Source organism: Pinus tabuliformis, chromosome J (assembly GCF_031772625.1).
Source record: "Pinus tabuliformis cultivar Carrire ecotype Pingquan chromosome J, CPIR1, whole genome shotgun sequence".
NCBI classification, from domain to species: Eukaryota; Viridiplantae; Streptophyta; class Pinopsida; order Pinales; family Pinaceae; genus Pinus; species Pinus tabuliformis.
In genome coordinates, this window is record NC_142295.1 from 1332693109 (window position 1) to 1332704898 (window position 11790).

The window sequence follows — 11790 nt, forward strand, 5'->3', positions numbered from 1 at the left end:
ACAAGATAATTGATGATTGCATTGTCTCTAGGCACACAGAGATAATAATAACTCTATTTTTGGATGGTTTTTTTAATAAACTTTAATACTGTATTTGTTTATTTTAATCTATTATTTGTATAGATTTGTATGGAAAATCTATAATTTTTTAGACAAATTCCATCCATGCATGTGAATGGAAGATTATGCAAAGATGGAGAGGAACTTTTAGAACAATCACGCGAGGCTATTGGTGTTGAATAGTATTGTAAATAAATTCAAGTAAAAGATACATTAATGCCTCAAACACAATCATAATATACATATTACATTAAAATAAATTTAAATAATAATAATCTTGGTCTTGATGATGAGGGGGTTTGAAACGTGGACCATCCATCAAATTCTGATGATGGGATTATTCTACAAATAATTAAGTGAATCAAGATTGTAGTTTTTATGCGGTACATAGATCGATAGATGTATGAGTTTTTATGAACTAACAAGAACTGTACGACGATTATCATTGCAGAATACCAATCAAAATTTAAATAAATAAAATCATTATAAAAAAAAAAAATATTTCGATTTAATAATGTAAACTTTATACATTGCAATTTAATTTTTGGTCAAAATGCCAATTAATTGAGAGTCAACGCAATATCCATTGTATTATACTTGCCAGCAAGAGGATAATAACGAAGACCCATATTTCCAATATTTTTGAATACTATAAAGTTGAGAACTTAATGATTCATATGAAAAAATAAATGAATAAGAATGAAATTGTGTCTTTTTTTATAATTTAGAAATGAAACATTGGTTAAAAATATTCAAAACTACCCACCCACATTATGATTAAGAACAATAAATATATTCACAATTTATATAATATTAATGATTAATATATTTATTATACATTTAGTCTAATAAAATTGTTTTTAATTATAATAAGAATGAGGCCAAATAATAATTTGAAAAAAAAAAATAGAAAGGATTAATATAAAATATGATTAAACTTAATTTTGAAAAATAAATATTTCTTTTACTATCAAATATAATTATTTACCTGCAGTAACTTTTAACTTTTTATATTTTCGTCATTTTATAACTCTTAGCATTTTATATTAGCACATTCCTTTTTCAGTAAGTACATCTTTTCATTGTGTTGTGGAGTGCGAGCATATCAAGACAAATTAAATGACAAAGTGGGAGCGGGAGCATCGAGACAAATTTGGCAGCCCGAGCATCTACAGATAAATTAAGAGTGGTGAGACCGGTGATCAGGGGTTAAATTTGACGGGTGACCCTACTCGTCAAGGAATTTTTTTATGACGTTTTTATTTTTAAACGGCCCATCATATGACTTTTAAAATTTATTTGTACAAGTTTCATCTGTGCTCTGTAAACTGGTTTGTTAAGAATAAAATCAAGCATAGCATATTTTTTTAATGGATTATTTATTTATTTTTAAACTGCTTCAAAGAACCTTTCACAATTAATTTATAAATTGAACCAGGTTAAAGTTGACTGGGCTGCCCCGTGGAATAGTAAAGAGCTTGAACTATGTAAATGTTCAAAAAGTAGATACAATATCACCATGTACAGAAATTAAATTTTGGACAGTTTCACCAAAAGAGGTAATTGTCAAAACACCACTATTACAAACATAAAAATAAAAGTAAAAAATTTAAATATTTAAGGTTCTCCTTTCTTTAGCATCTTTCCAGATGTCAAATACCCTATCAATCTTTCTGTTGAAAGGACCCTTGATGCCATTAAATGTTTGATTGCATCATAAGTTGTTTTCCCTCTTCCATCGCAAACATTTATGAGCTTTAAAAACTGTGAAATTGGAGGACCCAATCCTTTTGAGTTTAAAAACGTGGCATAAACCACAAGATGTTTTTCTAAACTACGGTCTGTACTTTCATCTAACATCAATGAAAAAAAAGGGCTATCTAGCATTTTGGAAGTTTGTAGCTCTTCAAGGTACTGAGATATAGCAAAAAGGAATTCTTTTGCAGCCATGTGATTTGTATATGACGTGTACTCTTTGTTCTTTGGCATATTTGGCATGTGTAAAGACATTGTAAGCAAACAAAGAGATTCATATTTTGAAAGTGGTAGATCCTCTTGAACCATCCAATATACTAATTTCATAGTAGTGATGACTCTTTCTTTGTTCATATCATCAATGCATGCAATGTGTTCTGTAATAGATTTCGCCTTCTTCTCATTTCCACATATCCACTTTGCCTGTGAGAGTTTATGAATGCTTGAATTAGCATGAATAATTATAGAATCATGCTGCAATGTAGAGCAACCAGTCCCAATTCCCCATGGCCCCATTGCCTTATGCATTTCACAATATATGCATTTCATAACTGTTTTTCCTTCATGCTTTGTCTCTCTCAACCACTTATACTTAGTTTTCCACTGATCAAGAAACTCTCTTTTTACTTTTATTTTTCTTTTCTTTTGGGTGTTAGGTTCTCCGTGGTGAAATTCTTCATCACTTTTTTCATTATGCTCCAAGATATCATATTCTTCATTATGCCCCAAGACATTTAAATCTTCATTTAGATCAAAATCATGATCTTCTTTATCACGCAATGAAGCTTGAGATGTATTAGACCATCCAAAATTTTTTTTGATAGAAAGTTGATTCCCTTTTTTTGAAGACATTTTTGATATATAATACCTATATAATAAAAATAAAGTATTTAGTATATATGAATTTCATTTCATCAACTAAAACCATATTAAAAAAATAATCTTGCACTGGTATGCTGCTAAAAATCCCAAACGCTAAAAATAAATCTAAATAAATCATTTAATAAAATTATAAAAATACATCTTTAACAAATTCAATTAACTAATCCAACAAATGAAATTTTACAACAAAAATCCAAAACTAAACAATATAACAGAGCTGTTATCAAAAATGATATAACAAACTTTTACATGAAAATATTCATCTTAGTTGTTTCTTCTTATCCATCTCTCCTCTATCCCAGTTTTTATATGTAAATATTCATCGTCAGAAGACATGCATACCCCCATTTCATTTTCAAATGAAGATATCCATATTCGAGAGGATATACATAGCAGAACCACATATCCATCAATTAAGATAGTTTTTGAATCTAACTATTTTCATTTCACGCAGGACCGTGTAATGTTACTAAGTAGTCAACCAAAATCAACCATTCTTATAGGTTTTTTTGTGTCTTCTGAAAGTAGCTCCAAAGCTATTTCAGGAAACATACCTCTACAAATTAGCTCAAAACCCAAACGCTTTTCGCAAACATATTTTGGCAACTTTCATTAAATAGTTTTGTTCCGATGGCGTTGCGATTTGATTCACGTTTACAAGAAATTCAAATGCTCGGAGATATTTCGTTAATAGATAATTGAGAACTGAAATTACTGCTAGTATAAATAATGAAGGAGAGAAGAAAACCTTGAAATTCTGTAAAAGTCTGAGTCTCGCGGAACAGTTCAATCATGTTCTCCGATTCCACGACCGAGCCCAAGAACTTCAAAAGCTTCCCTAGTCCCTTGACTCGGAGAAACGAATACTCAGCGGTGGCATCCCTTAGGGTGGTTCTAAGGGCGAGAGTGATCTCTCTGTAGAGCCTCTGCTTGTTCAGCGATTTTACCAAATCTACGACCGCATTGGGGATTCGGTGGTAAATTGATAGATTATTTCCCCGCGGACAGTCGGACAGGGACTCATTAATGGAATCTGATACGTATTAAAGTTTACAGGTGGTAGCCCAATGCGAATTGAATGTAAAATCCGCACCGCAGATCCGATCACTGTCACACGGTACACTATATTAAAAATGCCAACCATCCGATCATGTCACAGGTACACCATATCAAAAATGCGATAGGTTATAAACTTATATATATAATTTATAAATTTTTTTTTTAAAACTTTTAATTTTTAAACATGCCCGTCAATATGACGGTTTTGAAAATGAATGACAAGTTGCGTATGACGTGGAGGTTTTAAATTAAAACGTATTTTACGGGGAAAAATGCCAAATACGGACATACGAGCGTCAAATTTAACCCCTGCCGGTGATGAGGTGGGAGCATATTGAGACAAATTAAATGACAGAGCAGGAGTATCCAGACAAATTTGGCAGTGCGAACATGCATAAACAAATTAAGGAAAATTGATGATAAATACGATAAAAATAAGGAAAATTTAAGAATAATAATAAATACAAATAAAAATAGATATTATATTAATACTTTAGGATAAATATTAGGGACAAAGGGTTAAGATAATAAAATATAAAAGGCAAAAAATTAAGATAATAAAATATAAATTATAAATAAATGTAAAAATATTAAATAAAATATCAAGGATAAACAAAATAAGGAAATAATTAATCAATTAATTAAAAATAATGGGATAAATAAAATATAATAATTATAATTAAAAGAAGATGATGAAACCTAAGAAGAGGAGAATTTTGAGAATTTTGAGGAGAGAATGAGGATTTAATTTCCACTAGTTTTCCAACCGTCATCCTTGTTCAGATTGTTGGTGGCTTTCTTTTCAATCTCGATTGCCTCTCTGAACTTCTTGTGATGAAATTGAGAGATTACAGGAAGGACAAAAGCATCCTCAATACAAATGTGATCTTTTGTTTTAATAGAATGTTCAACAAGAGCCAAAGCTCGAGAGCAATTATGTCTAATGTCCGTAACGTGCTCCTGAATTCTATGCTTGATAGACCGACCAATTTCCCTTCTATAAGATTTCCCATAAGAACAAGGGATCATGTAGACCCCCTTAGTGTTAAAGGGGTCAATTCAATCTTTGATAGACTCGAGGGAGGATATTATAGTATTAAGCGACTTAAAGGTTGTAGAGATATTGTTTTTCTTAAGAATACGAGCTAACTTGTACGTTGTTCCTTGAATAAAAGGAAGGTGACCGTGGCAATATAATTGTTAAGATTAAGCTTAGCTCTAGGTCCTTTTGCCACTTTTTGGAAGGCTTTCAGGCCTTGATGCTTACTATAACCGTTGTTCATAAAAACCTCTAAAAGATGAGCCTTCTCATCACTGATGTGAGAATCATTAGAGATCTTGAGGGCTCTAGTAGCAAGGGTGTTTAAAACACCAAATTTTTGAGCCGAGTGGTGATGGGAATTGGCATGGAGATATTGTTTAGTATGAGTTTTCTTGCAAAAGACTTGATGGGAGATAGAGCCATCCTCTTTCTTGGTGATGAGGACATCAAGAAAGGGAATGTTGGCATTAACTTCAATCTCCATAGTAAATTTAATAAATTTGGAAAGGCTACTAAGATGCTGCTTAAAGGTTTCGAGCTTTTCCCAACCATGGGGCCAAATAATGAAGGTATCGTCCATATACCTTTTCCAAAGTTTAGGCCAGAAGGGAGCAGAATCTAGGGATTTAGCCTTGAAATATTCCATGAACGAAATTTGTTACAAATTGGGGAGAGAGGGGATACAATAGCAACTCCACAAATTTTCCCATTAATGTTGTTAATGATGTCATTAGATTCATTAATGGGGATATTAGTAAAACGAGGAAAAAAATCAAAATTGACAAAACTATCATTAGCCTTTAGCTTAAAATATTTAATTTCATTGAAGAAATAGTAAGAACCCTTGATGAAATAGTCAGTATTACCAACAAGAGGTTTAAGCCTCAAGGCTAAATGCTTAGCAAGAAGATAAGTGGGACCATCGATTGTGTTAACGATTGGTCTCAAAGGAGCACCTTCTTTATGAATTTTTGGAAGGCCATAAATCTGAGGAGTGAGGGGGTTTCTCTCAATCAACCTTTTACTAATAACACAACAAACACTATCAAACAAAATAGCATTAGAGACCTCCTTAGAATTTTTTGAAAGAGGATTTTTGTTAAGATTTTTATAGCTACCACCCTTGGTGAGGTGGTCCAATATTTTATTATTATAATCCTTTTTATTAAGGATGACAACAACACCTCCTATGCCAGCTTTAAGAACATGAGTTCTTTTCCCTTAAATCCCTTAACAATAATCAGAATATTGTTGTTCTTAAAGCTGACAAAGGAGGTGCTGTTGTCATCCTTGATAAAAAAGATTACAATGATAAAATGTTGGACCACCTCACCAACAATAGTAGCTATAAAAATAATAGCAAAAATCCTCTTTCAAAAATTTCTATGGAGGTCTCTAATGCTATTTGTTCTAATAGTGTTTGTTGCACTATTATTAAAGGCTAATTGAGAGCAACCACCTCACTTTTTGGATCTACGACCTTTCAAAAATCCATAAAGAAGGTGCTCCTTTGAGACCGATCGTTAACACAATTGGTGGTCCCACTTATCTTCTTGCTAAGCATTTAGCCTTGAGGATTAAACCTCTTCTTAATAACAATGATACTTTTGTCAAGGATTCCTACTCTTTCATCAAAGAAATAAAAGCTTTTAAGCTAAAGCCTAATGATATTTGGTCAGTTTTGATGTTGTTTATCTTTTTACTGAGATCCCCATTAATGAAGCTATTGACATCACTAACAACAATTTACTAACCCTAATACAACCAAATTGGTCAGCATTTGCTTAAAATCTACTTTCTTTAGCTTTCAAGATGATATTTATGAGCAAACCTATGGAGTTGATATGGGATCCCCTCTCCCCCCTATTGTAGCAAATCTTTTCATGGAAGATTTTGAGGCTAAACCCTGGCTTCTACTCTCTTCCGAACTAAACTTTGGAAAAGGTATGTGGATGATACCTTCATTGTTTGGCTCCATGGCGAGGAAAAGCTTGAAATCTTTAAGCAACGTCTTAATAGCCTTTTCGAATTTATTAAATTTACTATGGAGATTGAAGTTAATGGAAACATTCCCTTTCTTGATGTCCATATCACCAGGAAAGAGGATGGATCTATCTCCCATCAAGTCTTCCATAAGAAAACCTATACTAAACAATATCTCCATTCCAATTCCCATCACCATTTGGCTAAACTTTTTGGTGTTTTAAACACCCTTGTTACTAGAGCCCCCAGTATCTCTGATGATTCTCACATTAGTGATGAGAAGACTCATCTTTTAGAGGTTTTTATGAACAATGGTTATAGTAAGCACCAAGGCTTGAAAGCATTCCAAAAAGCGGCAAAAGGACCTATAGCTAAGGTTAACCTTAATGGTTCTATTACGTGACTATTCACCTTCCTTTTATTTAAGGAACAATGTGCAAGTTGACTCGTATTCTTAAGAAAAACAATATATCTAAAACCTTTAAGCTGCTTAATACTATAAGATCAACAATGTAAACTTTGAAACGGGAACTGATACTGTTACCCGTTTCGTAGAGATAGCAAAAAAGTGACCTCATTTTGAAAAGGGGTGATGCAGAATGCACATGTTTTTTTTAGAGCATAGTTTTTGGCACTTTAATTTTTTTATGTACATTACGTTTTTGAATAGTAGTGATTTTCATGCTGATTTAAAAAAGTGAGTATTCTGCATCACCCCCTTTTTTTAAAAGACCTGTTTTTTGGCTTTAAATTTTCTAATGTATAAAATGTAAATAATTATTTTGTAAATTTGATCATTTTTGAAGTGGTCGTTTTCTTCACATTTTCTTGTTTTTAATTTTAATTTTAACTTTTTTTTAGTGAGGTTTTTATTGTTTTGCATTTTTAAATTAAGAGGTCGATATTTAGAATTTTCGATATTCTACATATTTATACATCCTTAATTAATTTTTCACTCCACATGAAACAATTGTTTCTAAAAAACAATATTTTTTAAGAATGGACATAAAAATAACCATTTTTAACATAAATATAACTAAAAAACTACACGTTTTGATATTTTTTTGCTAGAATTGACATGTCAAAATCGCAATTTTTATACGATAATTTTAACTAAAAATGGTTAAATAATAGTTTTTTTTATGAATTTCATGTCAAAATAATAATAATAATAATTTTTTTTTCAAAAAATAATGATTAACTTAAAGATTAATGCTAAAATCACATGTTACAAATATTGAACGTATAACAACCCTAATTGAGTGTTTATTCTTCTCATAAAATGTCAAAGTCAAAACATTGCAAAGCTTGATTTCCAAGCATAACTTAAAGTTAATCAACAATGTCACGTAATCCAAACTCTTCGTCCTCTAGAGTTTCATCATTGTCTTCTTCTGCAATATTTTCTGTTTCCTTTTGCTCATTTTCCTCTTCTAATGGGTCTTTGATGTCTGTGAATCTCCCAATGTATGTCTTTCCAAACATTCCATGTAATGGTGGTTGGGGTTCCTTTGCCTTTTTTGCCACACGTGATTCACTAAAGTCCCCTTTCTTCAACCCAATTTCTTGCATTGCATCTGGAAGAAATTGAAGAGCATTAATTCTTTGCTGAATGAAAAGCTGAAATGTTTAGAAATTTTCTTGAATAACTATTTCAAATACCATTTAAGAAAATATGGTAATGCAAGCACATACTCAACGCCCATGTCACTTTAATAAAATAGAATGTATTTATCATTCTACTCAACATTCATTTTTATCAAAATTCAATATTTTCACAAACTTGAAATCACTTTAAAACATTTTATATCAATTTTATACCAATTTTTAAAATTAATAAAACAAACTCAACTAATTTAATAATGGTGAATTGTAATATATAAACAGAACTCACTACATATCATCCACTACCAATGTTAATCAAGTGAAGAAAAAAACACTATAATTCATCCAAAAACAATTAATTTTATATTTATTAAAAAAATCAAAATATAAAATGATACTATAATATAATGCACTTCTATGAGTGAATTAATTACTTCACAATTATGGCAGGTCGATATCAGTATGAAAGGTCTTATTCTCACATCTTTATTGTTGCTAGTTTCATTAGATTATGCTCATTGATTCGAAGAAAATGATTCTAACATGGAAATTAAAGACCTCCTTCCATGTACTCATGCTATCAAATGCATTGAATACATGTCTTTGACTGCGCTTTTTACTATAAAATAGTCATTGCACATATTCACTATCTTAACACCTTGGATAGTTGGTCAAAGGATAATGATATGGTTCTCACACATTTCTTGGGGGATTTATGCCTTTACTCAACAGTTACAACGGTCCATATACCTTTGGAACAATAAAGTACTTCGTAGGTAATGGTATTTGATAGAGAGCATGCGGTGAAATTCATTCACGTGATCAAAAATGTTTTATCATTCAATGTTCTGACTTTAAAAAAGGTCATTTCAAACCTCATGCATGTGAAAACCTCATTTTAGAGTGCCAGGAATAAAAGTATATGACCAGGGTTGCAATATCTGATTCAAATTTGTTCATGGGAAACTCATAGAGACCATTTGAATGTTCCACTTATTGAATGATCATGTTGAATCAATGAGCATAAGAGATCTCCTAAAGGAATAGGAATGTGTGACAGTGGTTGGTATGTTTGAGACTATCAGAGTATGACCATTTGAATCTTCTCGCGTGTTAAGTAACCTAATTTCATCAGAGAGGAGTGCGAGGGGAGATAACATATTTGTTTCTACTATATATGAAAATTTGTTTCGGTAGGTAATCTAGAACAAATATTCGCCAGAATCAGCTATGCATGGATTTTATTGTATATGTGACTTCTATAGTACAGATTAGCAATGGTTGGTTGGGCATCAACACTTGACTGTTATCAACATTGTTATGACACCTCAATGCTTGGCCTCAACACTGTTATCAACATTACTACCACCTTCATATGACAACCAAGAATACATCAATTTATTGTTGCATACCAAATTATTTCTCCTATTCAATTTCGATGTACTGTTTCCATTTAGAATGTATCGCAAACATTTTTGATATTGAATGGATGCCTAAAATAATGTGATAACAATCCATTGCGACAGTGATAGAAATGTGATCACAATCCGTTGGGGCCTAATTTTTTTCTTACGCCATTGTTATTGATGTTAATTATGTTTACAATAATGGGGCATGCATTATCTTATTATTCACATACATTAATAACCAATATCAATACATTATTGGTTTTGGAAAATGTGGAGAATGCCTTAGGTATTTGTGCTATTAAGATTTAAAGTTTATAATTCTAAACATGGGATACTCTTCTCAACTGCGAGTAGTGAGTAGAGTATTGCATATAGCTCCCCACTGAAAATTGTCATTGGTCGAAACAAACACATGTCCCTTAATATTTAAGGTCTAAGAAAAACCTAACTACACATGCCACATGTCACATTTAATTATTATTTGCAATGTGTGCCATGTCCTGAGAGGCAACATTATTTCTGTACATCTGACACACCTAGGAATATTCATCTTTATAACACTCAGATTTGCCACTCATAACCCAAGCCATAAATCAAACTCTTAACACGTTCTCATTATATCTCCAGAATTTCTTTCAATGAAGTGCCTCAGCGAGCTATTGTAACTGTGGATTATGTAACGCACACTCTTACGCAAATTTGCTCAGATGAAAAATTGTTTTGTCACATGCAACATTCTATATTTAGGCAATGTTCCACTCTGTCTTATGATCCGTTTCTCTAAGTCTTATGCCAAAGATTCGCGCATTTGCATTAGTTGAATGATATTCACTAGCTACAAGTATTCATCAACGTCCACATACCGACATATAATGCATTGAATTCTTTGTCCATATTAGTAGTAATTGAGATTGTATGTACATGTTAATACTCCGAATTATGTTCGACCACACTCCTTTGCCTTTCTATTACCTGGTCATGTGAACGTGACACAAAAATTTAGATAGTAGCCAATATGTGCCATGTTTAATAATAAAACTATTTTCTTTTTCACTAGTTCAAAGGCCCACTGATTTTCACACCTGGCCTCTTTCTTCTCTTTAAGAGTAAAACCATTCTTTATATTGAAAATTTTACTTATTTCTTTCAGTGTTTCTCTTTTATCATGTCGACAACAGTTTGACATGTAAGATCAAGGAGAACATAGTTTTATTGTTTTTCTTTTTGTTACGCACCTGTGTGATCATCTTCATTGCCCTTCAATTTTCTGACGCAAATAATAAATTTGTTGATGCAACATGAACGATTAGATCCCAAAAAATCGAGTCATGTAATCTACCAGAGATATTCATGCTCTCGTCATGAATCTCTCATATCAACAACTCAATCCTTGTAACCCATACGATTTGTAATTCATTTATTTTGTCCCGAATTAAAGTAGTGGAACTCTCAAACAATTATTGTCTTATAACTTTATAAATACTTGCGATCCCTTTTATGGAAGCAAGTCAGATGTTTGGTAACACTTTGAAGTTAATATAATATTTTTTGGTCTTTTAATTCCTCGGTGTATGATGCATTGTTCATGATCTATTTCAGAATTGTAGTTATAGCGTTTTAAAATCTCTGAGTTTACTCTAATAATTTGCGAACCAACTAGGAAGGCCCCCTGTGATGAGGACACACATTGTCTTTATTAGTTTTATTTTTATCATTGTGAATTTAATTTTATTTTCTTGCAGAATAGATTTCAATAAATGATAACAATCCGTCTCATAATCACCCACATCATGTGATATTTCATATTCATCAAATCTCGCTCCAATTCAAAATGTTATGATTGTAGAAAGTGACATTTTTGTAGTTGCTTTTCTTTTCTGTAGCCGAATCATAGGTTATCATATCTCCATACATGGTATACCAAAAATAAAAACACAATAAAGAAACATGTTTTCTATGGGAAGACTCGGCGAAGGCGATTCCGAGAATCGCCGG